This window comes from Equus przewalskii, chromosome 32 (genome assembly GCF_037783145.1).
Source record: "Equus przewalskii isolate Varuska chromosome 32, EquPr2, whole genome shotgun sequence".
Taxonomy (NCBI): domain Eukaryota; kingdom Metazoa; phylum Chordata; class Mammalia; order Perissodactyla; family Equidae; genus Equus; species Equus przewalskii.
Window position 1 is genome coordinate 11276865 of NC_091862.1, and position 27831 is coordinate 11304695.

At 42.8% G+C, this 27831-nt stretch overlaps 1 long non-coding RNA gene across 2 annotated transcripts in view; it reads left to right on the plus strand.

The window, feature by feature from the left end:
* Positions 1–14138, plus strand: part of LOC139080792 (uncharacterized) — a 100136-nt gene extending 85998 nt beyond the window's left edge. For both annotated transcript variants that reach the window (XR_011535571.1, XR_011535575.1), the window contains 2 exons: positions 10828–10936; positions 12361–14138. This is a non-coding gene — a long non-coding RNA (uncharacterized lncRNA). The remainder of the gene's footprint in view (positions 1–10827; positions 10937–12360) is intronic.
* Positions 14139–27831: the final 13693 nt, after the last annotated feature.

Sequence of the window (27831 nt, forward strand, 5' to 3'; positions counted from 1 at the left end):
GAATATGTCAGGTTATATGACAAAGGGGATTTAAGGTTCCGGATGGAATTAAGTTCGCTAATCAGTTGACTTTAAAATAGGGAGCTTGTCCTGGATTATCTGGATGAACCCAATGTAACCACAAGGGTCCTTAAATGTGGAAGAGGAAGGCAAAGGAGGGAGCACCAAAGGAATGGCAGTGTCATAAAGACTCATCCGGACATTGCTGGCTTTGATGATAGAGGAAGGGAGCCGTGAACCACAGAATACGTGTGACGTAGAAGCTGGAGAAGGCAGGTAAATGGGTTCTCCTGTAGAGCCTCCTGAAGGAAGGCAGCTCTGCTGACACCTTGATATTAACCCCCTGGGACCCATTGTGCACCTCTAATCTCCAGAACTATACAGTAATATCTTTATTTGTTTTAAGCCACTGCATTTGTGGTAATTTGTTACTGCGGCAATAGGAAACTAGTACACTGTTTCTCTGTGCTTTTATTTGGGATCACTTTGCTTTTACATGAAAAACTTACTTTAGTAATATCTTTTAGGGTGGATCTGGTGATGATGAATTTTGTCAGATTCTGTTTTACTGAAAATGTCTTCATTATGCCTTCATCTTTCTGTTTTCAATTTCACTGATTTCTGCTCTTAATTATTTCCTTCCTTCTGCTTGTGTTGGGTTTAATTTGTTCATGTTTTCTGGTTTTATAAGGTTTAAACTTAGATTACTGGTTTCAGACCTTTCTTCTTTCCTAATATAAGCATGTGATGCTATAAATTTCTCTCTGCACACTGCTTTAGTTGCATCTAACAAATTTTCATATACTGTGTTTTCATTTTCATTCTGTGCAAAATATTTTCTACTTTTCCTTAAGATGTTCTCTTTGGCTCATAGGTAATTTAGAAGTATACTATTTATTTTCCAATATTTAGGGATTTCCAGATATGGTTCTGTTATTGATTTCTAGTTTAATTCCATTATGGTCTGAGAGCATACGTTATATGATTTTTATCCTTTTAAGCTTGCTTAGGTTTGTTTCGTGTCCTAAACATGGTCTCTCTTGATGAATGTTGCATGTGCACTTGAAAACAATGTGTATTCTGCTTCTGGGCAGAGTTTCTATAAATGTCAATCAGGTCAATTTGGTTGATAGTGTTGTTTAGGTCTTCTATATTCTTATTGACTTTCTGTTTGCTTTTTTTGGTGATTACTGAGAGAGGAGTATTGAGGTCTCCAGCTATCATTGTGGATCTGTCTGAGTCTTCTTTCAGTTCTATCAGTTTTTGCTTTATGTGATTTGAAGCTCTGTTGTTAGGTGCACACACGTTTAGGGTTGTTTTGTCTTCTTGAAGAATTGACCTCTTTATGATTATACAATATTCCTCTTTATCTCTAATAACATTCTTGTTCTGAAGTCTACTTTGTCTGATATTGATAGGGCTACCTCAACTCTCTCCTGGTTAGTGTTTGCATGGTACATCCTTTTTCATACTTTTTCTTTTTACCTATCTTTGTCTTTATATTTAAAGGAGGATTCTTGTAGACAGCATATAGTTAGATCTTGATTTTTAATCTAATTTGTTAATTTTTGTCTTTTAACTGGTGTGGTTAGACTGCTCCCATTTAATGCCATCACCAATATGGTTGGATTAAAATCTATCATCTTGGGGATGGTGCTAAGAAGGAGGTGTAGGCAGACTCTGAACTCACCTCCTCCCATAGACGCAACCAAGTTACAACTACTCTTGGAACAATTACCCCTGAGTGAGAACTGAAAACTGGATAAAAAGAACCCCTGAAACAAAGGACAGTGCTGACTGAGGTGGAAGAGGCAGAAATTGCTTTCTGGAGAGAAAAAAAGCCACCTCTGTGAGCCGTGGCACTTCACAGACAGCCGGGAGCAATCCTAAGGTATGAAGCCTTCCTTGGAGGAATGGGGGATCTGAGCAGGGGGGCATTACCACAATAAGCAGCTTTTGGACTCAGCACAACCAAGATGAATGTCAGAATATCTGGCTTTACTGGATACTAACAACAACGGCGAATATCTCCAGAAAAACTATGGCACATAAAGGAAAAAATGTCTGCTCTTAAAGAGCCCGTGCACAAATTCACCCATTTTGGAAAGCAACTTAAAATCACCAGGAAGAAAGATGAACAGTCCTTTGGTGAAAAGAGACTCACCTGATAGGCTCTGGGTGCATCTCAGTGAGAGGTGAGACCTCTCTAGGGACTGAGACATTGGTGGCAGCCATTATTGTGACCTAGTACAGGTGTGCTGACACAGACACTGGCAGATGTCACTGGAGTTCTTCCCCTGGCCTTTTAGCATAGGGGCCTGCCCCACCCACTAGAGCACTGATTTAATCCAGCTCAGCCAGGACGGGCAGCTCACCCTAGGGACTGGCTCCTCCCAACAACAAGCCCTTGGGTAACTTGTGGGCCTTCATAGGTGGGCTGCCTGGAACCTCTGCAGCCAGTCCAGTGGGTCCACCTCTGTGGGGCAGGGCATGCATGAGGAGGGGGTGGAGTATGTGGGACATGGGTGGAATGTGTGCAGTGGGGTGACTGGGTCAGCTTCAGTGGGTCAGGGCATGTGCACAGGGCAAGACTGTGTTGACAGAGTGTGTAGCCCTGTAGGCAGTGGGGCTTGTTAGCAGCAGACTTGTGCTTCTCAAACAACCACATAGCAGATCGGCCCCACCTTCCACAACCTGAAACAACTGGGTGCTCCCATTCCTGCTCAGCTGCAATCCTAAGAGGGCTGACAACAGCCTGTCAGGCTGGAGGCCTACAGCAATTGTAAGCCCCTGAGCATAGCAACCAGCCATGCTGGGGGCCTACTCACTTAACAGAAAAACTGCAACAGGAATGTGCTATTAGGCTTTGTAGCCAACTGTGCTGGGGCTCCCCATGCCCAATAAAGTGACTGAAAGGTCCATAGTAGCCACACGCAGCTGAACTTTACAACCATCTTGCCAGGGGGACAGCCTAGACTCCCTGGGCACCTGCAGCAAGAGCAACCCTGCCACAACAGAAGAACACACATAGCCCACACAGGGGACACTGCTGGAACATTTGGAACTGGTGAAAAGAGGGAAGCACATTGCTGGGCCTCATAAGGTGTCTCTTACATAAGGCCACCTCTCTAAGATCGTGAGAAGTAGCTGACCTACCTAATATATAGATATAAGCACAGAGAAAGAGGCAAAATGAGGAGACAAAGGAATATGTTCCAAGTAAAGGAGCAGGACAAAACCCCAGAAAAAGAACTAAATGATACAGAAATAAGCAATCTTCCTGACAAAGACTTCAAACTAAAAATCATAAGGATGCTCACTGATCTTGGGAGAAGAATGAATGAACTCAGTGAGAACTTCAACAAAGAATTAGAAAATATAAAAAAGAACCAATCAGAAATGAAGAATAGAGTATTGGAAATGAAAAATTCACCAGAGGGCTGGGGCTGGCCCCGTGGCCGAGTGGTTAAGTTCGCGCGCTCCGCTGCAGGCGGCCCAGTGTTTCGTCGGTTCGAATCCTGGGCGTGGACATGGCACTGCTCGTCAGACCACGCTGAGGCAGCGTCCCACATGCCACAACTAGAGGAACCCACAACGAAGAATACACAACTATGTATCAGGGGGCTTTGGGGAGAAAAAGGAAAAAATAAAAAAATCTTAAAAAAAAAAAAATTCACCAGAGGGCTCAATAGCAGAATAGATGATACAGAAGAATGGATCAGTGAGCTGGATGAAAGACTAGAGGGAATCACCCAAGCTGAACAGATAAAAGAAAAAAGAATTAAAAAGAATGAGGACAGTCTAAGGGACCTATGGGACAACATCAAGTGCACTAACACCTGTATTATAGGTGTCCCAGAAAGAGATGAGAGAGACAAAAGGATAGAGAATCCATCTGAAGAGATAATAGTTGAAAACTTTCCTCCATAAGGAAGGAAACAGACATCCAGGTATAGGAAGCACAGAGAGCACCAAACAAGATAAACCCAAAGAGGCCCACACCAAGACATAATCAAAATATCAACAATTAAAGATAAAGAGATTATCCTAAAAGCCACAAGAAAAAGGCAACAAGTTACACACAAAGGAAACCCCATAAGGCTATCAGTTGACTTCTCAGCAGAAACCTTATAAGCTAGAAGGGAGTGGCACAATATATTTAATGCACTGAAAGGAAAACACCTATAGCCAAGAATAGTCTACCTGGCAAGGTTATTACTCAGAATGGAAGGAGAGAAAAAGAGTTTCCAGACAAGCAAAAACCAAAGGAGTTTATCACCAAGAAACCAGACTTACAAGAAATGCTAAAGGGACTTACTCCTATTTGTGGTATTCTCTTTTCCACTTGAGTAAGAAAATTATCAAAAAAAAAAAAAAAAAAGCAATAAGATCACTGGTAAAGGCAAATATACAGTAAAGGTAGAAGATCAACCACCTATGAAGATAATATGAAGGTCAAAAGACAAAAGTACTAAAATTGTCTATTTCCATGATAAGAGGGTAATGGATACACATGCATAAAAAAAGAGATCAGATATGATATCAAAAACGTAAGATGTGGGAGGGAGGGAGGAAAAGAGTAGAACTTTTAGCAAGAAGTTGAACTAAAAGGACCATCAACTTACTATAGATTGCTGTATATGTAGGTTATTACATATGAACCTCATGGTAATCATAAACCAGAAACCTATGATAAATATACAAAAAATTAGGAGAAAGGAAGCCAAACATAATACTAAAGAAAGCTATCAAACCACGAGGGAAGAAAGTAAGAGAACAAGAAAGGAACACAGAAGAACTACTAAAACACTCAGAAAAAAAGTAACAAAATGGCAATAAGTACATACTTATCAATAGCTACTTTAAATGTCAATGGACTAAATGCTCCAATCAAGAAGCATAGGGTGGCTGATTGGATAAAAAAACAAGACCCATATATATGCTGCATACAAGAGACACACTTCAGATCTAAAGACACTCACAGGCTGAAAGTGAAGGGATAGAAAAAGATACTCCATGCAAATGGCAATGAAAAGAAAGCAAGGGTAGCAATACTTATATCAGACAAAATAGATTTTAAAACAAAAACTGTAACAAGAGACGAAGAAGGGCGTTACATAATGATAAAAGGAACAATCCAACAAGAGTATATACGCTTGTAAATATCTATGCACCCAACATAGGAGCACCTAAATATATAAAGCAATTATTAACAAATATAAAAGGAGAAATAGACAGCAACACAATAATAGTAAGGAATGTCGACACTCTACTTACACCAATGGATAGATCACCCAAACAGAAGATCAATAAGGAAACATTGACCTTAAATGACACATTAGATCAGATGGATTTATTAGCAAAAAACACAGACTGCACATTCTTTTCAAGTGCACATGGAATATTCTGCAGGATAGATCACGTATTAGGCCACAAAACTAGTCTCAATGAATTTAAAAAGATTGAAAGAATACCAAGCATCTTTTCTGACCACAATGGTATGAAACTAGAAATCAACTACAGGAAGAAAGTCAAAGCCACAAATATGTGGAGATTAAAGAAAATGCTACTTAACAATGATTGGGACAATGAAGAAATCAAAGGAGAAATAAAAAAATACCTGGACAGAAATGAAAATGAAAATATGACATGCCAAAATCTATGGGATACAGCAAAGCAGTTCTAAGAGGAAAGTTTATAGCAATACAGGCTTACCACAACAAACAAGAAAAATCTCAAATAAAATCTAAAGTGTACCTTAAGGAACTGGAAAAAGGATAAACAAAGCCCCAAATCAGTAGAAGGAAGGAAATAATAAAAATCAGAGCAGAAATACATGAAATGGAGACTAAAAAGAAAAAGAAATAGAAAAAAATCAACAAAACTAAGAGCTGGTTCTTTGAAAAGATAAACAAAATTGACAAAACTTTAGCTAGACTCACCAAGATAAAAAGAGAGAAGGCTCAAATAAATAAAGTCAGGGGGCTGGCCCTATGGCTGAGTGGTGAAGTTTGTGTACTCCACTTTGGCTGCCCAAGGTTTCACTGGTTTGCATCCTGGGCATGGACCTAGCACCACTCATCAGGTCATGCTGAGGTGGCCCCCCACATAGCACAACTAGAAGGACCTACAACTAGCATATACAACTATGTACTGGGCGGGACTGGGGGCTTTGAAGAGAAGAAGAAGGAGGAAAAAGAAAAAAACCCAAAAGATTGCAACAGATGTTAACTGAGGTGCCAATCTTTTAAAATAAATAAATAAATAAGCAAATCAGAAATGAAAGAGGAGAAATTACAACAGACACCTGAGAAATAAAAAAGATTACAAGAGGATACTATGAAAAGCTATATGCAAACAAATTGGATAATCTAGAAGAAATGGGTAAATTCTTAGAATCATACAACCTACCAAAACCTAATCAAGAAGAAATAGAGAACTTGAATAGACCAATCACAAGTAAGGAGATTGAAACAGTAATCAAAAACCTCCCAAAAAATAAGTCCAGGACCAGATGGCTTCCCTGGTCAATTCTACCATTCAAAGAAGACTTAATACCTATCCTTCTCTAACTTTTCAAAAAAATTGAAGAGGAGGGGAGGCTTCCTAAACTCATTCTATGAAGTCAACATTACCCTGATACCAAAACCAGACAAAGACAACACAAAGAAAAAAAATTACAGGCCAATATCACTGATGAACATCAATGCAAAAATCCTCAACAAAATACTAGCAAATTGAATACAACAATACATTAAAAAGATCATACACCATGATCAAGTGGGATTTACTCCAGGGATGCAGGGTTGGTTCAACATCCACAAATTAATCAATGTGATACACAACATTAACAGAATGAAGAATAAAAATCACACGATCTTATCAATAGATGCAGAGAAGGCTTTTGACAAGATACAGCATCCGTTAATACGTAGTGTAAGAATGAGTATATCCTCAATTCATCCCTCAACTCTTCATGCTAATCTTGTCATATATTTTCTGTTTTATATGTGATATAAAACAATATACATGGATACTATCCTTTAGATAGTCAGTTATTTTTTAAAGCAATTAAAAGCAAACACTTCCTCATACCTTCATTTATTCCATTTCTAGTCGTCTTCATTTCTGTGTGCAGATCCATGTTTTTATCTGATATCATATTCCATTTGCCTGATAACTTCTTTTAATATTTCTTACAGACCATATCTGCTGGCCATTATTCCCTCAGTATTTATTCATCTGAGAAAGTCTTTATTTTTCTTTCACTTTTGATTTTGTTGTGTGGAGAATTCTGGCTGACAGCTTTTTTTTTCTTTCACCACTTGAAAGATGTCATTCCCTTATCTTCTAGCTTGCCTGAATTCTGATGAGAAGCCTGATTAATTCTTATTTTCTCCTCTGTGTGTATCGTGTTTTATTTGCCTGGCTGACTTTAATATTTTTTCATTGTCTTTTGTTTTCAGCAGTTTAAATAGGATATATGAAGGGTATGTGTGTGTGTGTGTGTGTGTGTGTCTGTGTGTCTGAAATAATTTTTCTCTTTGTGTTTCAGTTTAGGTAATTTCTATTGGCCTGGCATCACTGATTCATTCCTGAGCTGGGTCAAAATCTACTGATGAGTCCATTGAAGATCTTCTTTTCTGTTATGTTTCTTTTTTTTTAAATTTCTAGCATTTGCTTCTGATACTTTCTTAAGGTTTCAATCTCTCTGGTGAACTTTCCCATCTGATCTCGCCTGTTGTCCACTGTCTCCACTAGAACTTTAACATGTTAATCATAGTTATTTAAAAATTCCTGATAGATAGTTCCAGCATCTGTGTCATAGCTGAGTCTGGTTCTGATCATTGCTTTGCCTTTTTGAGTGCGTGATTTTTTTCTTGCCTTTTCACATGCCTCGTCATTTTTTGATGAAAGCCATATATCTTGCATAGGCAGTAGAGAGTGGAGTCAATAATTTTCGCCTGGAATGAGCACACCTTTTCTTCTACTATTTCTTTTATGGGGGGATCTGAATTAAGCTAAATAGGAATGGGGCTTGGGTTGAGGTTTGTCATTGCTGTGTTACCTTCAGCACACCTAGGCTTCAAATTTCTTTAGTGACATCTAGTGTTTAGGGTGGGCGCAGATTTGCCAGAGGGCTTTTCTTCAATGTATGTTCCCTCCTCACTTTCAGGTCTTCCTTTTGTGCTGCACCTCTGAGAAGGTCTCTTTCTATGCCCCTGCCCCTCTTCTCTCCCTCCCTAGGGAGTTTTACACCGTTGCTCGTTATTTACTGCTGGTTAGCCTTGTGATTGTGGGATAATAGGCTGGGGGTTCTCTGTTCTTCTGGTTAAACCTAGTCTTAGTCAGGTGCTGTGTCCCTGTGTCTCAGAAGTGTTGCTTTTTCAGTGTCTCTGCTACTCTGTTAATTAGATTGAGTGTGGTAATCATTTGGTAATGTGTATGTATATGAAATTGCCATTTCATAATGTATAGATATATCAAATTGTCATTTTGTAATGTATGGGTAGATCAAAATGTCACATATATATCCTTAAGGTGTATAATTTTTATTTGTCAATCATATGTCAATAAAACTGGAAAAATAATTGGAATGAGTTAATCAAATGAATGTTAAGTACCCCCCCCCCCCCCAAAAAATAGAGAGAGCTGTTCCTGTATTGGAACCATCTATAGCTCCAAGCCCAGCACATATTCTTGCCCCCTCCATCCCCACTGGGTAGGGTGTTTTTCTCCCTAGTTTCCTTCTTTGACCTGCAATGTGTTTTAATTAGTGTCCTAAAGGCAACAGTGTATGTTGCCCTTCCCACTACAGATTACAGCTTTTGTTTCCTAGAAGGGATACAGGAAAGTGTGGGTGGAGTTTGTACCTCTCCCATTGCACCCGCTCTTCCTCTCTTCCAGGTCTACACCTCGAGGCACACTTTTGTAGGGCTCTTTCTGACATCTGTGAGCTCCTGGTGGGGTGCATGGACAAAAAGTCTGAAGAGGGTGCTGATTCCCTCAATTTCTTTGACTCCCAGGGGCTTTACACACTGGCCAGTGCCCACTCAGTTTCTAGCAAGTCACCAACTACCCTAGCTGAACTCTTCTATGAGTATCCACTTGTATCTACCCCAGGCACACCAGCAATCTTTCATGGAAGGTGTCTATATCTCCTTAGATTTTGGGTCATTTGGTTGCACTGCAATCTGAGTTCTCCAGTGGTTTCTAGAAAGTGATGAACTTCCACATTGTCCAGCTTTTTTCATTTTAGTGTGAGAACAGTGCTCTTTCCAACCGTCTACATCCCCAAGCAACTTGTTTTCATTTTTTGAAGGACAGTTTTGCTGGGTATAACAACATCTAATTCTAGAGGTTGGTGGTTATGTGTTTTCAGTCTTTTGAAAATACTATTTTACTGTCTGCTGGATTCTATTGTTTCTATTGAAAAGTCTGTCATCAGTCTTACTGTTGCTCCTTTAATGGTAATAAGCCTTTCATTCTGCTTTATTTATTTTTTTTTAAAAAGCTTTTATTTTTAGAACAGTTTTAGGTTCACAGCAAAACTGAGCAGAAAGCACAGAATTCCCATATACCTGCTGTCCACACTCTTCCTCCATAACCTCCCCTACCGTCAGCATCCTGTACCTGAGTGGTACATTTTTTACAATCAGTGAACCTACATTGACACATCATTATAGTTTACATTAGGGTCCACTCTTGGTGTTCATTCTATGGGTTGTGTGGGTTTTGACAAATGTATAATAATGTGTATCTGCCATTGTAATACCATACAGAATTGTGTCACTGCCCTACAAATCCTCTGTACTCCTCCTATTCATCTCTCCCTTTCCTCAGCCCCTGGCAACCCCTATTTTTTTTTCTTTTTAACTTTCTCCATAGTTTTACATTTTGCAGAATGTTGTATACATTTTCTGATGTCATGTGATTGACTGGAATCAATCATATAGTGTGTAGCCTTTTCAGATTGGCTTCTAATATCACTTAGTCACTTAGTAATATGCATTTAGGTTTCCTCCACGTCTTTTCACGGCTTGATAATTCATTTCCTTTTAGTAGTGAGTGATTCCATTTTCTGGATTACCACGGTTTGTTTATCTGTTCACCTACTGAAGGACATCTTGGTTACTTCCAAGTTTTGCCAATTATGAATAAAGCTGCCATAAACATCTATGTGCAGGTTTTTGTATAGACATAAGGCTTCACTTCATGTAGGTAAATACCAAGGAGCATGATTGCTAGATTGTATGGTAGGAGTATGTTTAGTTTTGTAAGAAACTGAAAAACTGGCATAAATTTTGTGTTCCCACTGGAAATGAATGAGGGTTCCTCTTGCTTCACACCCTTCCCAGCATCTGGTGGTGGTCTGCTACTTTTTAAGATTTACTATTTGCTTTTGGTTTCCAGCAGTTTTTCCTATAATGAATACATCTTTATAATTATCATGCTCAGCAATTGACTCTATCATGCTTCTTGAATCTATGTTTTGATGTAGTTCATCAGTTTTGGAAAAGTATCAGCCATGATATCTTCAAATATTGCTTCTATCCTGCATTAAGTTTCAATCAGAGAAACAGAACTGCTAGGAGATATATGTACACACACACACAGATTTATTATGGGGATTTGACCTTATGAAATTCCCAAGATGGTTCAATGGCCTAGAGGAAGATGGTTCTCTTGTTTCTGGCACTGTAACCTGAAGTCAGTAGGATAGATAAACAGGAAGAGAAGATGGGGAACCAATAAGAATGGACTGGAACCCATATCAGTCTCGCACTAACTCTAAGTCTCCCACTTTGATGATGGGGTGTCCTGCAGAAGAAGCTGTCATTCTCTGACATGGAGGTAAAAATGTGCCTGGCCCAGGAGTTGAAGAGACTGAAGAAGGAAATCTGACAGGAGCTGGCTGATGCCTCAAGCCTACAAAGTAAGTCAGCAGGTAAATGACAATGTATGCAAGCTGCAACAGCACCTGTGCCCTTATGAATTTCTGAATGTCAAAGTAATAGAACTGATAATTTACTTTTGTCTTCTGAATCTTGCACAAAATGTCTCTTGTAACTGGCCATAATCCATATTATGTAGGGAAGAAAATTCTAGCAGAAGTACTTGTAGCTTGGCTAAGTTGGCATGATACAAATGCATCTCACTCCCGATTATATCATTCTTCTCTTTCTGAGACTTCCATTGCAAAAATAAGATACTTTCTTGTTGTCCCATATCTGTTATGCTGTGTTTTGTGCTTTCTACTTTTTTTGGATCTCTGTCCTTCAGTCTGGATATTTCCTTATTAAAGATTTTATTTTTTTTCCTTTTTCTCCCCAAAGCCCCCCAGTACATAGTTATACATTCTTCGTTGTGGGTCCTTCTAGTTGTGCCATGTGGGACGCTGCCTCAGCGTGGTTTGATGAGCAGTGCCATGTCCGCACCCAGGATTCGAACCAACGAAACACTGGGCCGCCTGCAGTGGAGCGCGCGGACTTAACCACTCGGCCACGGGGCCAGCCCCTGGATATTTCCTTATTAACTATCTTTTATTTGACTAAATCTGTCTACTACCATTTTGAAACTGCTGTGAAACCCATCTATTGAGTTCTTAATTTTGATTATTTTCCTGTTTAAAATTTCCATTTCCTTTCCTTTTTTATAATTTCTAGTTCTCAGCTGAAATTGTCTCTGTTCTTATTTACTTTCTTGAACATGTTAGTCATAGTTATTTTCACATTTATGTCATATAATTCTAATATTTCAATCTTTTGTGGGCTTGTTTCTATTTTCTTTTTGTTTCTTTTGGGTTTTGTCCATCATTGTCTTTTTACTGTTTGAATTTGCCTCATTATTTTTGGTTGAATTATAAACACTGTGTATAAAAATTTTGGAGATTATTTGAGACTTGAATGATTTTTATCTTCCTCCCAAAAGAATTCACTTTTCCTTTTTGCAGGCAGTAAGTGTAGGAACTGATCATTTCAGTCTAATCAGAGATTGAGCTGATTCAAGCTCAGTTTCAGTCTTTGTAAGGGCTTATATATTTCCACATACTCCTACATGGAAAGGCATCTACTCTCCAGGGAATAACCGTTTAGGAGTACCAACTGAAAGCCTCAGGTGTTTAGAAGAACCCTCCTCCTTGGTGGTTCCTGTATTCCAAGCTTTGTCTCCCCAGCTCTGTGAGATTCCTGAAATCTTTGCTCTGCCTCTCAGCCTGTGCGTTACTTTTGAGTAACAGACATGCAGGGAAAAAGTGACTTCCTTTCTCTTGAAGATCTTGGTCTTTCAAGTCCTTACTGCCTTGGTGGTCCTCTGATAACTTTGAACAGATGTTTCTCAAATTTTCTCCATATTTTCCAGGTATTGGTGGAAGATGTCGTCTGAAAAAAACTATTCATTCATTGTAAGAAGAAGATCTTACCTTCAAGTGGTATCCTTTAAAATTGGTTTCTTTGTTGTTGTTGTTGATATTTACTTTTAGGGATTTAGGAATTGGTCCTTCTGAAAGGAAAGCTATTTCTGAATTCTGAGCTGTAGCAATCTTAGGTGCAAGTGGAAAAATGCCCTCGGTGAAGTTTCTGTTGTCTTCTTTATTTTAACAGGTAGTTGCACAGTGCTACGGCATGGGAAATTCACGTTCAACACACTCATTTCATAGAGGGGGAAACTGAGGCAAGAGCAATTGGAAGCCTGAGGAGCAAGTTACTCAGGTTCACGAGCCAACTGAAGACATGAATAGAGTTTGGCTTTATATGCTCTAATCTTAAGCTGAGAAAAATCTTACACCATTTGACTTTCTCATAGTGTTTTTGCTTATATTTGTAAATCAGAGAAACGTCTTAGACCTATCTCCTTGCATGATTTTGGCTGAGATTTTGCTGATGTTTTGGCCGTTGGCTTCCATCTCTTTACATTGTTTAGGTGACTCTTGGATATCTCCACATCTTTAGCTTGCTTGGTTCATCTTTTGTAAACCTATACACAGCAGGAAAATTAACATCCTTTCAAATATGTGTAGAGATTCTTCTGAGTGACTTCCATTTTCCCTAGTCACCCTGCCTCGGGATTTTAATTGTGCTGAATCCTTGTCTAGTTAGCTGCTGTATTTGTTGTCTTTCCCTCATTGTCTCCATGCTCTTGTGAGCCCTGGCCCTAATTATGTGAATCCCTTCCCAGCTCTGCTTCAGTGGGGTCATGTTGGTAGCTTGGAAATGACTGTAATGGACGTATTTACACCATGGGAATTGGGAAACACTATCTGTCTAGACTTTTATTCTCAAGAGAGCAATTGTTAAACATTTACCAGAACACTCATGTCTTAATCCTTCCATACAGCAAAGTACTATCAACTCAAAGATGGATGTAGGTTTGGTGCCACCGTAGTGGAGTTTCATCACACACTTGAGTATTGCAAACAAATTAAGGGAATATTAGCTCTTCTTGTTCATAAACTCCCTTGACTATTCCTGCTTCCATGGATCATTAACTTGTTTCTCTTCTCTTCAGGCTCCAGACTCTCACATGGATGGTTGGGAAAGAGTAGGAATGCAGTCATTCTTCTTCTGTTTTTTCCTGCAACCCACAGTTTGCATGACTACAGGGAACATCATTCACAGTATATTGTATATTCCACAACATGTGAATGGAGTCCCCTGGCGAGGCAGTGGTGTTGACTCTGTATCCCCGATCCCAACAGTAACATGTTTTCTAGGTCTGCCTTGGTTTTGCAGCACCATGGAATTGGGGTACAGACCAAAGCAAGGGCCACAAAGTAGATATTTCACCGGAGCTGTGTATTAGCCTCAGTGTTCCCAGGCACGCCATCAACAGAGCTAATGAGAAGAGCTACTGCTGCTGCCACCACCATGGGGTTCTCTCTGGGGGCTCCCCCAAAGCATCAATAACAGGCCCACAGCTGGGATTAGTACACAGTGAATTATGAAGCTAGGGTGTCACTTTCCACATTGTTGTGCCATGTGCCAGTGACTTAAGCTTTTGCTATTTTGTTTTTTTACCTGTAAAATGAGTACAATGTCAGTTGACTTTTCTTTTATAAAAACCACAACAGGACTCATTATGTTATGTAATCTTTGTAAGAAGCCTATATGCTAATAACAATAAAATGATTTCAACAACTACTGTCGATTGATCCCTTCTTATCTGCCACCATTATCTTGGGTGTTTTACACAAATTACCCCGTTTGATTTTTATAAAACCCTTATGGGGTAGATGCTACTACCATGCTGATTTTCAGAGGAGGAAATGAAATCTACTAAAAATTTAAAATGATTTGTCCAAGGTGTCACAGGAAATGGCAGAGTCAGAATTTGAACCTAATCTAGGACTCTAAAACTGCATTCTGAACCACTGTTGGCTCTTAGAGAAAGAGAGAAAATTGGAAAGGAGTGCACAGTGCTATAACTTTTCACCTCTTAGAGAGGACAAGTGATAAAATTGGCCTCCTATGTGGTCCTCAGTGCTATGGCTGGGGCTGTGGGGTGGGGGAGCCCGGGGCTGGGGGCCAGTTTACATACAGCTGCTTCCCTGCTCTCCCCTTGCTCTCTCCCTCCAGTAGGTTTCACTGAGATGGGGAGCAGATCTCCGAGGGGAGGCGCTTCTTGCCAGCTCCAGTCTTAAGCTGCTCCCCTCCAAGGGGATTAGCACCGTGGAATCAGTGTACAGACCGAACTCGAGTGTCACTAAGCAAATATTTCACATTTCATGTTAAATCCTATCCTAAAACAAGTGTGAAGACTTGGGATTCAGTGAGAAACGCACATTTCAGCGATGGAAATGGGTTCTGATGGGAGTGAAATCCTACCACTGATCTGCTCTGTCCCACCTTTTCTTGGGGGGTCTGGACATTCTGTCCCACCTGCTGAGCATCCATGGATGCATCAAACAGCAAGAGGTGATGCTGTGGGCTGGTGGGGGCAGGGAGCAGGTGGACAGAGTGCTACTAGCCACACAAGCACTCCAGACTCAGCAAAATAAAGCAGGGTTTGGGGTCAAGAAAAGATACCTTTCTGATTACGCATAAAAAATTAACAGAAAAAGGAGAGTGGGGCCAGGAATAGCGACAGATGGAGAAATGTAGTATCTATGAGACTAACTCGACATTTTTTTTTTTTTTTAAAGATTTTATTTTTTTCCTTTTTCTCCCCAAAGCCCCCCGGTACGTAGTTGTGTATTCTTCGTTGTGGGTTCCTCTAGTTGTGGCATGTGGGACGCTGCCTCAGCGTGGTCTGACGAGCAGTGCCATGTCCGCGCCCAGGATTCGAACCGACGAAACACTGGGCCGCCTGCAGCGGAGCGCGCGAACTTAACCACTCGGCCACGGGGCCAGCCCCCTAACTCGAACATTTTTAAAGTGACTAAGAATTATACAGCCCGGCAGTTTTCCTTAGATGCTTGCGTTTACGGAGCAGCCAGCTCTGCAGCTGTCTTATGTGGTCTTTGCAAGCAGTGGTGTGAAGAACTCTGCCGTACCCACACTCCTTGCTTTTATTCTGGGGTCGGCTGTTCGTTTTATACAAATGGGGGTGTATTTCATCTGTGCTTCACCACGCTGGGGTGGTCCTCATGCAAAACAGAATCCTGAGCAGGACCGGGAAGAACTTTCCCACCATCCCCTTAGTCCTTCCATTTCCTGGCTGTGAGCTGGGCTGTGGAAGTTTCAGAGAAAGGCGGGGCTCTGGATGCACAGGCGAGCCAGAGGTGGGGTGGGAGGCCTGATGTCGTGAGGAGGGGAGGACACACGACATGGTTGGCTAGGGAGCCCAACGCCGGTGAAAGGTGAGGCCCAACTTGCAAGAGGATGCGCAGGGTTCTGCCTAGGCTGGAAGGGAGCTGCTTATTTTCAGTTCTTCCCTTCTTGAAGTGTTTGTGTATTTAACTAAGGGACTATTGAGATCTTTTGTTTTTGCTGTTATCATTCTATAACAAATACTGGTAGGATCCCTTCATGAAAAAATCATTCTTTTCAATCAAGATCTCTGTATAAGAGGTTTCCTTTATGTTGTATGTGCCTGACACATAAATCCCACTAACTCTATGGATGTCCATCCATGCCTGATGTGTGACTGATTGCCCTGGTAGCATCAAGATTCCCCTTCCTGGTCATCTGTCATCAGTGCTCAGTGACAGGCTGGGCATCACCCATGAGAGTGAGGTCAGCAGAGCTTGGGTGCCAATGTCATCACTCTTCCTTTATCCATAGAGTTTTGCAGAAAACGTGGTTCTCGTTTACCCGTTGGGTTGCAAGCTCTGCAGAAGCCCCCTTCCTTCAGCTACAAGAGGGGACAGGGCTTTCTCCGCTGTAGCTCCCCACCACCCCAGCCTGGCCCCGGCTCCCCTCTCCCGTCTAATGACTCTCCTTTATATGGATCTGCAAAACTTCAATACTGACTGGATTCGTCTGTGAGGGCTGCCGTAACAAAGGGCCACACACTGGGGGGCCTCGACAACAGAAATTTAATTTCTCACAGTTCTGGAGTCTAGAAGTCCGAGATCAAGATGTCAGCAGGGTTGGTTTCTTCTGAGGCCTCTCTCCTTAGCTTGCAGACAGCTGCCTTCTCACTGTGTCTTCACATGGTCTTCCTTCTGTGCGTGTCTGTGTCCTAATCTCTTCTTATGAGGACACCAGTTATCCTGGGTTGGGGCCACCCATGTGACCTCATTTTAACTTAGGCTTTCCCTTGAAGACCCATCTCCAAGTACAGTCACGTTCTGAGGTTCTGGGGACTAGGACTCAACATATGAATATTAGGGGGACACAACTCAGCCCATAACACCAGCCAAAGAAAAATGGCCAACTGCCAGCGAACGTGACATTTGGACAGCCCTAGCGGGACTTTGGGAGAACAGAGAAGACAGTTCCTATTATCAGTGGATGGCATAACCTTGTGATGCTGGGGCCACCATGCAGATCGGCCTACACCACTTCTCCTCCATGCCTTCCCCTGCCTGGGACCCCTGACCTCTCATGTTGCATCTTCACAAGTCCTCTGACCTCTTGCTTTTTCACCTTTGTCTCGTTGCCAACCCTGACCCCTTGTACTTCAACTCTCTTCTACTTCGGACTCCCAGAAAAGTGGTCTTAGTTACCCTGAAATTCCAGTTCAAATTTTAATCCTCTTAGCTCAAGGTTTAGACCCCTGTAAAAAAATCTCTCCCCCCTTTACTTGGTTACAGTGGTTTCTGGTGTGAGCATGGATCTGAAAGCTGGTTTGACAGAGGTGGGGGTGTGGGGGCAGTGCGAGTGGAAGAAAACTGAACAGCCCTCGGATACTGAAGGGAAGGAAAGAGGGCCCCACTCAGGGAGAAACGGGCCGGGCGAGGTGGAGGTGCTGGGGGGGGGGGGCAGCTACCCCACTGGCTTTCTTCACGCTCACAGCTCATTCTTGAAGCACAGATGAATTTAACTTTCTACTCAATTGGAAGTTGGGTCCCATTCCATTCTCCCAATTCTACTGAGCAAACCATACATTTTATAACGTAAAGAAATAAATGGGAACACTGAGTTCTGCGTGTCTGTGCCTCATTCACAATGATGCGGCAGGTTTAAGAATGGACATTTTGGGGTAGAGGTTTGGCTGCTTGAGTAGAAGCAGCTGGTGTGTTGGGGTGTGGAGCAGGGGTGGGTGTGGAGTGAGAGCGTCCGAGTTGGGGCCATGGTGGCTTCAGGAGTCCACGACATAACCAGTACGAAGGCCCTGGGGCACAGAAGTTATGTTCTCTTCCTAACTCCCTAAGTGAAAGAGCTTTGTGAATTCTAAGGCGGTGGCTCTCGGCGTGGCCCCCGGGCCAGCAGCATCACTCTGCTCAGGACATGCGGGGCTGCAGGTTCTTGAGTCCCACCTCACACCACTGAACCGGCAATTATGGGGTGGGACCCTGTAGTCTGGGCTTTTAACAAGCCCTTCAGGTGATTCTGATGCAGGTGAGGGTTTGAGAACCACTGCTGTGAGGCCACATGTTACACGACTAAGGTGTTATTGATTATCTGCTCTTCAGAGGCAGGGATGGTGTTGATACGGGAGCAGAGAGACCTCCAGATGACTACTATCATGTGGTTACTGCTCTAAGATGAAGGACCAACATTTCATCATGCTGCTCAATTCAGCAAATGCTTTCAATAATTGTTACATTTACATTGTATAATAGACTTTCAAGCTGTGGTATTTGGTCATCTGTGAGTCAGTCCATTCATTCATAAAAATTTGTTGAAAACTTCCCAGGTGCCAAGGTTCAATGGTTAGCAAAACCAGAAAGTATTGTTCTGAGGCTTCAAGAGTGTGTGTTTGAGTGTGTGGTGGTCGGAGGAGGGGTAGGCATTAAATAAGTAATCAAAGAAATTACAATCGTAATTAATGCTTTCAGGAGAAGTAGGGATAACAATCAAATAAATATAAAATTACAAATCTGAGACGTTCCACGCAGGAGAGGTGTGTGTGGGTGGACTGAGGGATCAGGGACCCTTTCCTTAAAGAAGTGACTTTTAAGCTGAAGTCTGAAGTGGCCATTAACAACACTGAACACAGGCCTGGTGTGGGGAATCAAGGCTAATCTAAGGGAATGAAAGCAGGGCTTTGAAGCCAAGTTACAGATTTTGTGTTTTAATCTAAGTGTAATGAGAAGCCCCATGGATTAGTTAGCATTCACTAGACGATGCTGCGTAACAAACAGATTTGAATGTCTCAGTAACTTCCAGGAACAAAGGTTTATTTCTCACTCATGTTGCATCTTGACTCTGGGCCGGCTGTGGCTCTGCTCTGGGGTCCTCTTGACTGGGGGACCCAGGTTGAAGAAGCAACTTGAATTTGGGTCATGCCTTTCTCATGCAGGAGGACAACTCCTTGGAATGCCCCTGGGGCTTCTCTTTAGCCCTGGCACATGTCACCTCTGATCACCTTCCACTGGTCAAAGCAAGTCACACGCATCTATCATGTGCATTGTGAGAGCGGCGGCAATAATTAGGATTAGGGCCCCTTTCTATTGGCCCTTGAAGAGTTTTGCGTGTGGATGGGGCTGGTGGTAACCTCATCAGATCTGTTTTGAAAAGTGTGGTGACTGGATGGAAGCAGACACAAGGGTGAATAAGCGTAGAAGTACATGGCTCTCGTAAACCTCCAGCGGGGAGATGATATTAGCCTGGACTGAAGAGGTGAGTGGAGAAAGACAAAGGGAAATTGCAAAGGTAAAATTAATAACCTTGGTGACCAACGTGGGGGATGAGGGAGACTGAGTTTTAATGACAATCCCTCGATTTCTGCCTTACGCAACTGGGCAAATGTGGATTGCTGGTGAACTGAACACTGGAAACGACCAAGTTTTAGAGGAAAAGACCACGAGTTTGGTTTTGAAGATATTCAGCTTGAGACACCTTGGAAGCATCCATGCAATTATATCATATCAAGTTAGTACTGAGTACAACATTCCTCTATTATTTGTAATGAAAGTCTTTTCCAATTTCCTTTGGAATATTACCTAAAAGTTAGCCTGAGAATAAGTTTCTTAGCAGAAATAACCTTTGTGTTAGCATTGTTATTCACTCTTCGAGTCCATAGATAATAAAAGAAAGCCCTGTTCGTGGCTAATGAATTTTTCCTATTTTGTCTCAGGTTATTTAGTGGAAGGAAAAGCAATCTCCCTTTATGTTTCTCACTTGCTGGTATAAGTGCTCCTGCTTCACCCTGAACTAGAGAATACGCTTCCTTTTCCTTGGTAACGCGTAGGGGTGGGAGCCGAGGGAATCAACGTGCAAAAATCAGACAGCATCCTTTTCCACCGCTGCGTCCACAGACCTCCCAAACTGAGGCACGGTGCTGAATCCCTCCAACATTTTCACACCAGAAAACTGGCAAATCTCGTTAAGAACGACGAGCAGCTGAAATTACAAAGGGCTCTTGGACCATTGAGACAGATTTGAATCCTTTTAGGATCCGCCAACCTTTTCTGAGTGTGGCTTCATCTTATGCAAATTACTAGAGTTCAAGAAAATCCAGTATTTATCATACAAAACAGGATGATGGGAGCTTTCTTTTTTGTTCCTCTCAGTGTTCCTAGAGTAAATATGGTGTCAGAAAACATGCCAGTTGATTTTTAAGACACACTTTGGCTGGAATTTTGGCCATACTCCTTATTCTCCAGCTAACAGCCTTCAATACATGATTGAAGTTATTGGACCAAGACGACAAATCTTGTGGGATGTCAGACGTCTCTGCAACCTTAACTAAAGTTTGGAAAGGCTTACGCAGAGTGTTTTGGTAAAAATTGAGGTATCCTTTCTTCCCACCCAAATGCCATCCATAAACTATTCCTCAATTTCTTTTAACACACACCAGAAAATGACTACGCTTGACATTCCATATTACCCCTGAATGTAAGCCCAACGAGTCGCCAACAGGACTCAAGAAGTATCTGTCTAGAAGATGTGAGTTCCAGGAGAGCTGGGACCACCCACGTCTTGGTGTTTCTAAAAGCACCTGTCAAAGGGACTGGCACGAGAGAAGGTGCCCAAATAGAGCTGGTCGAATTGACTGAGTGGCGTAAGCTTTGGTTTGGGGAGAGAGTTTCTACCCGACCCAGGACAGCTTCCACCTAGTGGGTGGGGGAGAAGAGTTCAACCTGAGCTCACTGAGCTCGGTGGAGGCAAGACTGAGCTCTGATGTCATAAAACCCACCTGGAACCCTGACTATGGTCACCAGCTGTGTAATCCTGAGCGATTTATGTAATCTTTACACCTTAATTTCTTCATAGAGTATGTATGGAAGTTAAGTGATGCAATATGCAAAAGTGCATAGATAACAAATAATAGTAATCTCAAAAATGGGGACATAATAAAACCCTTAGTGGGTTTTCTTTATAAACATAGGTAGATGTGAAGAACAGTTTGCCTGTAAAACAAATCCTCAGTTGCCTCAGGATGTAGCTTTTTACTAGCAGCGGACTTTGTGAATTTTCGTATCAGGACACTGTACCTGGAGAAGGACATCCAGCGACTGTGCGCCTTGGGTGCTCTGTCACGAGTCCTGTTGCTCAGTCAGACCTCTGGCTGAAGCAGGGTTTCAAAGCCTAATGGGTCTTCACATATTTGGCGGCTTGTTGTGTTAGCCTCAGTTGGCGTGAGCTGGACTATTCCGACTCCTCCCCTCCCCCGCCCAAAGTTTTCAGTCCTTTGTAGCCAGGTCTGGAGAAGAGCTTGTGAAGGGTTGTGTAATCTGTGCAAATGTTAGTGTGTGGAGTTTCTTCCTGGTTTGGTTCAGTGTTTCTCTACCTCCCTGCGTTCCTCAGGTATTGGCATGCCTCTCCGCGGAAGGGAGCATCTCCCCAAGTCAGAGGAGTGGTGGTGAAACCTTGCTTCCTGCACTTGGGAGAAACACAGGCCAAGCAGAGGGAAGCGAGCGCACCGGATGTGAGTGAGGCCTGGTGTGAGTCCAGGATCTGCACAGGGGTGCGGACGCCAGCAAATTAACCAGAGGCTCAGATTCCTCCTCTGAAAGATGAGGGTTGGGTCTGCCCTCCGTCTTGCCTGTCAGTATTCTTCTGGGTATCAACTCCATGAATGAAAGTGCCAGAACATTATTCAGCCATGAAAAGGAAGGAAATTCCGACACACGCTACAGCATGACTGAGGCTTGGGGACATCATGCTAAGTGAAATAAGCCAGACACAGAAGGACAAATACTGTATGATTTCCCCTATATGCTGGAGCTAGAGTAGGCAAATTCATAGACACAGAAAACAGGATGGTGGTTGCTAGGGTCTGGGGCAGGGGGAAATGATGAGTTAGTGTCCAATAGAGACAGAGTTTGAGTTTGGGAAGATGAAAAATTTCTAGAGATGGATGGTGGTGATGGTTGCACGATATTGTGAATGTATTTAATGCCACTGAAATGCACCCTTAAAAATGTTTAAAATGGTAAATTTTATGTTATGCGTATTTTACCACAATCCAAAAAATTGCCAAAAAAAGTATTGTAAACATTGCAAGATATGGTACAAACTCAGGTTGTAATAAGAAATATCAGTTGTCTTTTCTTTTTGCATGGTGAGAGAGACTAGAGGACAGACTAAGAGACGAAATGGGGCTGACCATATCTCTGGTGGCCCTTTGCACCTTCTGGCTCTGATAGGGGTTTGTGACTGAGAAACAGACTCAGTCAAAAGTATGGGCTTGGGGGCTGGTCTGGCCTCCCGTTTGTTAGTTGTGACGATGTGAACGCTCTGATCCTCAATTATCCTCATCTGTAAAATGGGGGTTCATTCCAGATGGCCTTCAACGCCCCCACCCGGGCCCCTATAGCACAATTCTAAAATCTCATTCACTTTCTTTTGATCCAATTTCATTCTTTTAAACCATTGCATCTTCCGTTACTTTTATAAACACATGGGAGCAAATCATATTATTTGCTTACTAAATTAAATTTTTAAAAATGAAAAAAAGAATGAGAAACAACACCACCTAGACATCTAAAAATTCTGAAAAACGCTCTTTCCAACGAAGAAATTCACACCCCAGGCCAGGCGGCCGGAGTCGCTGGCCCTGGAGGGGGCAGGCTGCGCTGCTCTGCGGCGCCCTCTGGCGGCCGCTCTCCGTCATGGTCACCGCCCGTTCTCCCTTTCTGTTGTGCCTGGCGGTGGGTAAGGACACTCGTCTGGGGACAAAATTTTCTCCAACAAAATGTGTCTGGTGCTTTGGGTGGAGACATGGAGAAGGACATCTTCCTATTCTGGAAGGCTCTGTATCGGTGGCCAGTGATGAAGACGCCAGAAAAAAGTGGCCCATTCATTATATTTTTGTTGTGTGATATTATATCACAGAGGGTAAAGTCAATGAGAAGATAAGTAATTGAAACAAGCATTTTTTTCCCTTGGCAGAAATTCTCTCATTAGCAATATACCTTGTTACAAAGGAAGATTAGATAAATTAGAGATTAAAGAAAGTGGAACACATGTTTTTCCTCTGATAAGCATCATTCTATAAGAAAACACCAGAGAGTTAGAAACAGTGCAGAAAGCATGATGCATTTTTTTTTTTTTTGGTGCTAAAACATTTTTAGAAGGCAAGGAAATACTAGCTGGGAGGGACAGCTGATCCAGCACAGGGTCACCCCTAGACAGCCCACTGACACGCCCACAACAATATAACTAATGATGGCACCTTCGATCTATGAGCACCTGCTCTCCATGCTCTGTGCTGGGTGCCTTGTGGACGTCATCTTTAATCCTCTCAATACTAGTGGTGTGGCAGCTATTATTATCTGTTTTATAGGTGAGAAAGGAGACTGCCACTCTGAGAGGGAAAATGACTTGATCAAAGCTTGTTCTCCACCAGCAGCACCAGCGTCACCTGGGAGCCTGTTAGAAATGCCAATTCTTGGCCACACCCCAGACCCTCTGAATCCCAAAGTTGGTTATGGAGCGAGGCAATCTGTGTTTTAATGAGTCCTCTGGTGATTCTGTTGCTGCTAACGTTTGAGAACCACTGAACGAGAGGGCTGGTTCTCAACCCTCCCCGGGCATCGGAATCCTCTGGGAAGCTCAAAAAACAAAAACACAGGTACCTGGATCCCAAGCCCAGGAGACTTAAATTTAACTGGTCTGGGGTGGGGCCTGTGTAATTCTACTGTACAGCTGGGATTCAGAACCACTGGGGCAGAAGGCGTGGTGGGCACTAAATTTGGGTCTGTCTTGTCTTGCCTTGCCTTCAGACCTCTGCTTGTTTCCCCCTGACTGGCTGTTTCTCTAGTTCACAGCCTGCTTCGGTGATGGAGAGAATGTGGACCACACCCACCTGACAATGTCTAGAAGACCGAAATGGCCAGTGGTCCAGCGAGCAAATCCCGTGTGGACCTGCCACTGTGTACGCCCCCAAATCTAGGCGACGAGGCAGGCCCAGGATTGGCTCAGGAATGGGCCTGCCATCCAATTTCAGCTTGACCAGAGGTTGGCTGTGGGTCTTCTGGAGAGATTCCATCTTCCTCTAAGAGTGAGCTATAGGAAGAGACAGCAGACGAACACTCACTTGTCTTCCTCAGAGCCCCATTGTGCCTGGAGGGATGGCTGGACACGCTGTACTTTCTTGCTCCATGATGAACCCACCTGGGCAGGGAAGGGAGTCAAGAAGGAAGAACGCATCCCCATAAGCATGACAGCACTGAGGCTGCTGCCTCCAGGTTCAGCCCTGTGAGAAGACATTCCCTGGCTGGCTTAGAAACCCAACTCAAGCGCCTGTTACTAGCAGCCAAAGGCATCCTAACCAACACGCCGCCTATCTAAATCCCACCCACCTTTCAAGACTGCCGTGCAAATCCTGCCTCCTGTATCGAGGCTTCCCTGATGGCAAGAACTCTCGCTCAGCCAAGGTCTCTCGGACCTCTGCCCTGTTCCCGTCTTCTGCTACTCAACCCATTTTGTTTTGTGCTGTAATTATTTCTCTGCCTGGCTTACCTTTCTCCGTAAGATTTTGAGACCCAGGCTCACGTTGGACTTTGTCCCCCTGCCTACACACAGTCTGGTGAGGCTTGGTCACCGCCAGTGATCCATAACTGGTTATTATATAAGGATCCAATGAAGGATGGTGGATGTTGGTCCGAAACCAGATAGAATCGTGAGATGTTAGGCCTGGAAGAGGCTTTCAAGAGACAAGTAAGGAAACTGAGGCCCCAGAAGTGACTCATGGAGTCAAGTGTCTGCTGGGCGAGGATTATATTTCTCTGGAGTCGTGAGTCCTGTAATCAGACTGGGCCCTTTTCTAACTCTGTCACCTCTTGATTACAGGCTCGCTTTTCTGGCATGGCAATGTTGGCTCCATTCCCCACGTCTCCACCTTTCCACACAGGGAAGTGGCCTCACACGTCCTAGCCCCTTCATTTTACAGGTGCCTTGTCAGGTCCTTCCTCCCAGGGAGGAGGGTAGAGCCATTGCTTCCTGTAACAAAAGCTTTATTAACGAGGCCTATGTAGACGGCAAACTGTCACAGGAGGGCGCTATTGGTGATAATAATATTCATTGGTTTGTATATTTAGCCATTCATTTGTTGACTCAACATTTATTGAGTAGCTACTGTGTACCAGAGATTCAGTTCAATGAGTTAATGGGAAATTGAAGTGCTGCCGTTTAGAAAGTTCTACTCTAGGGAAAATTTGCCTCTCTGGAAGCAAGGAGGAAGAGTGTTGGGGTGGGACGTCTGTTAAGGTGCCCCAGGAGAAGTGGGGAGTATGCTGCATAACGTGGGGGAGATTTCCGCACGAGGAGGAGGGCGAGTTTGCCAGCACAGGCAATGGTGCCGCGGGAGGCTGGGAGATGACAGGGAGCACAAAGCCGGGGATGTGCCGCAGGTCAGGGTCACCGGACCAGGGAATGTGCTGGTGGGAAATGTGGATGGAGGGGTGAGCAGAGGGAAGGTCTTGCACCCACAAGCAGGGAGTTCATCCAGGAGCACAGGGAGCTACAGGAGGAGTTAGAGTGGGGAGCTGCACAAACAAGGTTTTACAAGAGGATATGCGTTTAACCCTGGAGACAGGAAACTGCAAGCAAATGCAGAAGCAGAGAGAATAATGGGCTGAACCTATGTGCATCCATCTGCCATCTTCCATACTGAGCGTTGGTGGCCCGTGTCCTTTCCTCTCCTCCCCCTTGCTCTCCCTTCCCCTACTTGGATTATTCTGAAGCAAGTCCCTGACCGCTTATCATTTCTTCTGTAATCATTTTAATATGTTTCTCTGAAACATAAGAACTCCTTAAAAAAACACAACCACAGGGGCCACCCCGTGGCACAGTGGTTAAGCTTTGATGGCCCGGGGTTTGTCAGTTCGGATCCCAGGCACGGACCTAGCACCACTCGTCAAGCCACACTGTGGCAGCATCCCACGTAAAATAGAGGAAGATGGGCACAGATGTCAGCTCAGCGACAATCTTCCTCACACACACGCAAAACATAACCACAATATCTTTATCCTACCAAAAATTAACAATTCCTAAATAACACCAAACGTCTAGTCAGTTCTTAAATTTCCCATGGTTTTCATATGTATGTATCTACATTTATATGCTTTACTTATATGTATATGTTTATATACATTTATAAACAAACTGATTTTCGTATATATATGAACAAACTTTAAAAAATATACATATATGGTACATACTATAGTATGTAATAGTATGTGTATATAGTATAGCATACATATATAGTATATATGCATTTACATACATATATGAATCAGGATCCAATAAGGTCCACGTAGCACAATTGGTTGGTATCTCTTAAGTCTCTTATAATCTGTATCCCCTCCATATCTCTTTCTCTCATTATATTTCTCTGCAGTATATTTGTTGTAGAATAGGTTTTTTTTTGGTCTTATAGTGATCCCCACAGCTTAGATATACTGATTGCTTCCTGATGGTGTCGTTTAGCATGTTCCTCTGTCCCCTGTAACTCCTGAAAATTGCAGGGTGGATGAAATTCAGGCTTGGTTCTTGGGTGAGTGAACCTCATTGTGGTGTCTTGGTTTCTGGCATTCGAGTATCTCAGTAATATTTTCCATAGTGCCCCTTGGCTGAGAAATACTTAACGGTTCAGTTGATTAAGTAATCATATCTAAACTGCTTAATAAGTTTGGAAAACTAATATGCATAAACTAAATGAAAAGATATTTTCAGTGCCTTCTTAACCACAATCTTTACTTGTTGGGCACAGAATAGCATCCCACACCTTGGAATCATATTGGACATCGCCACCCTCATTTCCTCTTTCATATTGGTTTTTGCCGGGTTTTAGTTTTTTGAGGTAGAAGATACATAACATAAAATTTACCATTGTAACCATTTTTAAGTGTACAATTTAGTGGCATTAAGGACATTCACAATATTATGCAGATACCACCATCATTCATTTCTAGAATTTTTCATCGTCTCAAACTGAATCTCCATACCCATTGAACAGTAGCTCCCCATTCTGCCCCGCCCCCCCCCCCCCCCCCACAGCCCCTGGCAACCACCATTCCATTTTCTGACTCTAGGAAACTGATTACTCCAGGTACCTAATAAAAGTGGAATCATGCAATATTCGTCCTTTTGTGTTTGGCTTCTTTTTACTTAATGAGATGCTTTCAAGGTTCATCTATATTGTAGCATGGATTAGCAATTCCTTCCTTTTTAAGGCTAAATAATGTTCCATTGTATGGATAGACCACATTTTGTGTATCCGTTCCTCTGTTGATGGACATTTGGGTTGTTGCCACCTGTTGGCTACTGTCAATAGTGCGGCTATGAAACTTGTGCAGAAGCATCTGCTGAGTCCTTGCTTTCGTTTCTTTTGTGTATATAACAAGGTGCTTCCTTTTATCACAGAAATCTGGGAAACCTAGCCTCACAAAACATGATGTCATTGAAAGGAATATAACATGATCTAATTATGAAAGTGGGAACTACGTTGAGCTGGTTACCGAGCTACCTGACAGATGTTGAGTTCTGCCTTTTTCCTTCAAAAATTTGAAATCTGTGACAGCTGTGTGACCTCAAGGCAGCGCCTCAGCCACAGTTTGGTCTGGAAATCCCAGCCGTAAGCTTTATCCTTGAAAAGACCGTCTGACTTGGAGGGGTGTGAGGAGGGTGTGGACCCAGCTGGGCCCCTTGGTGGCAACCCAGGCAAGAGATGATGGTGGCCAGAGCTGAGGCAGTGATATTCGAGGTGGGGAGGGGCTGGATTTGAGAGCTGTTGGGTGAGTGAAATGACTGTTGGTGAAGTTAGTTTTCGTTAGTAGGGAGACTTTTTCCACAGTTTCCAAGGCCTGGAGTCCACAGGGAAGCATTGTGTGGTGGC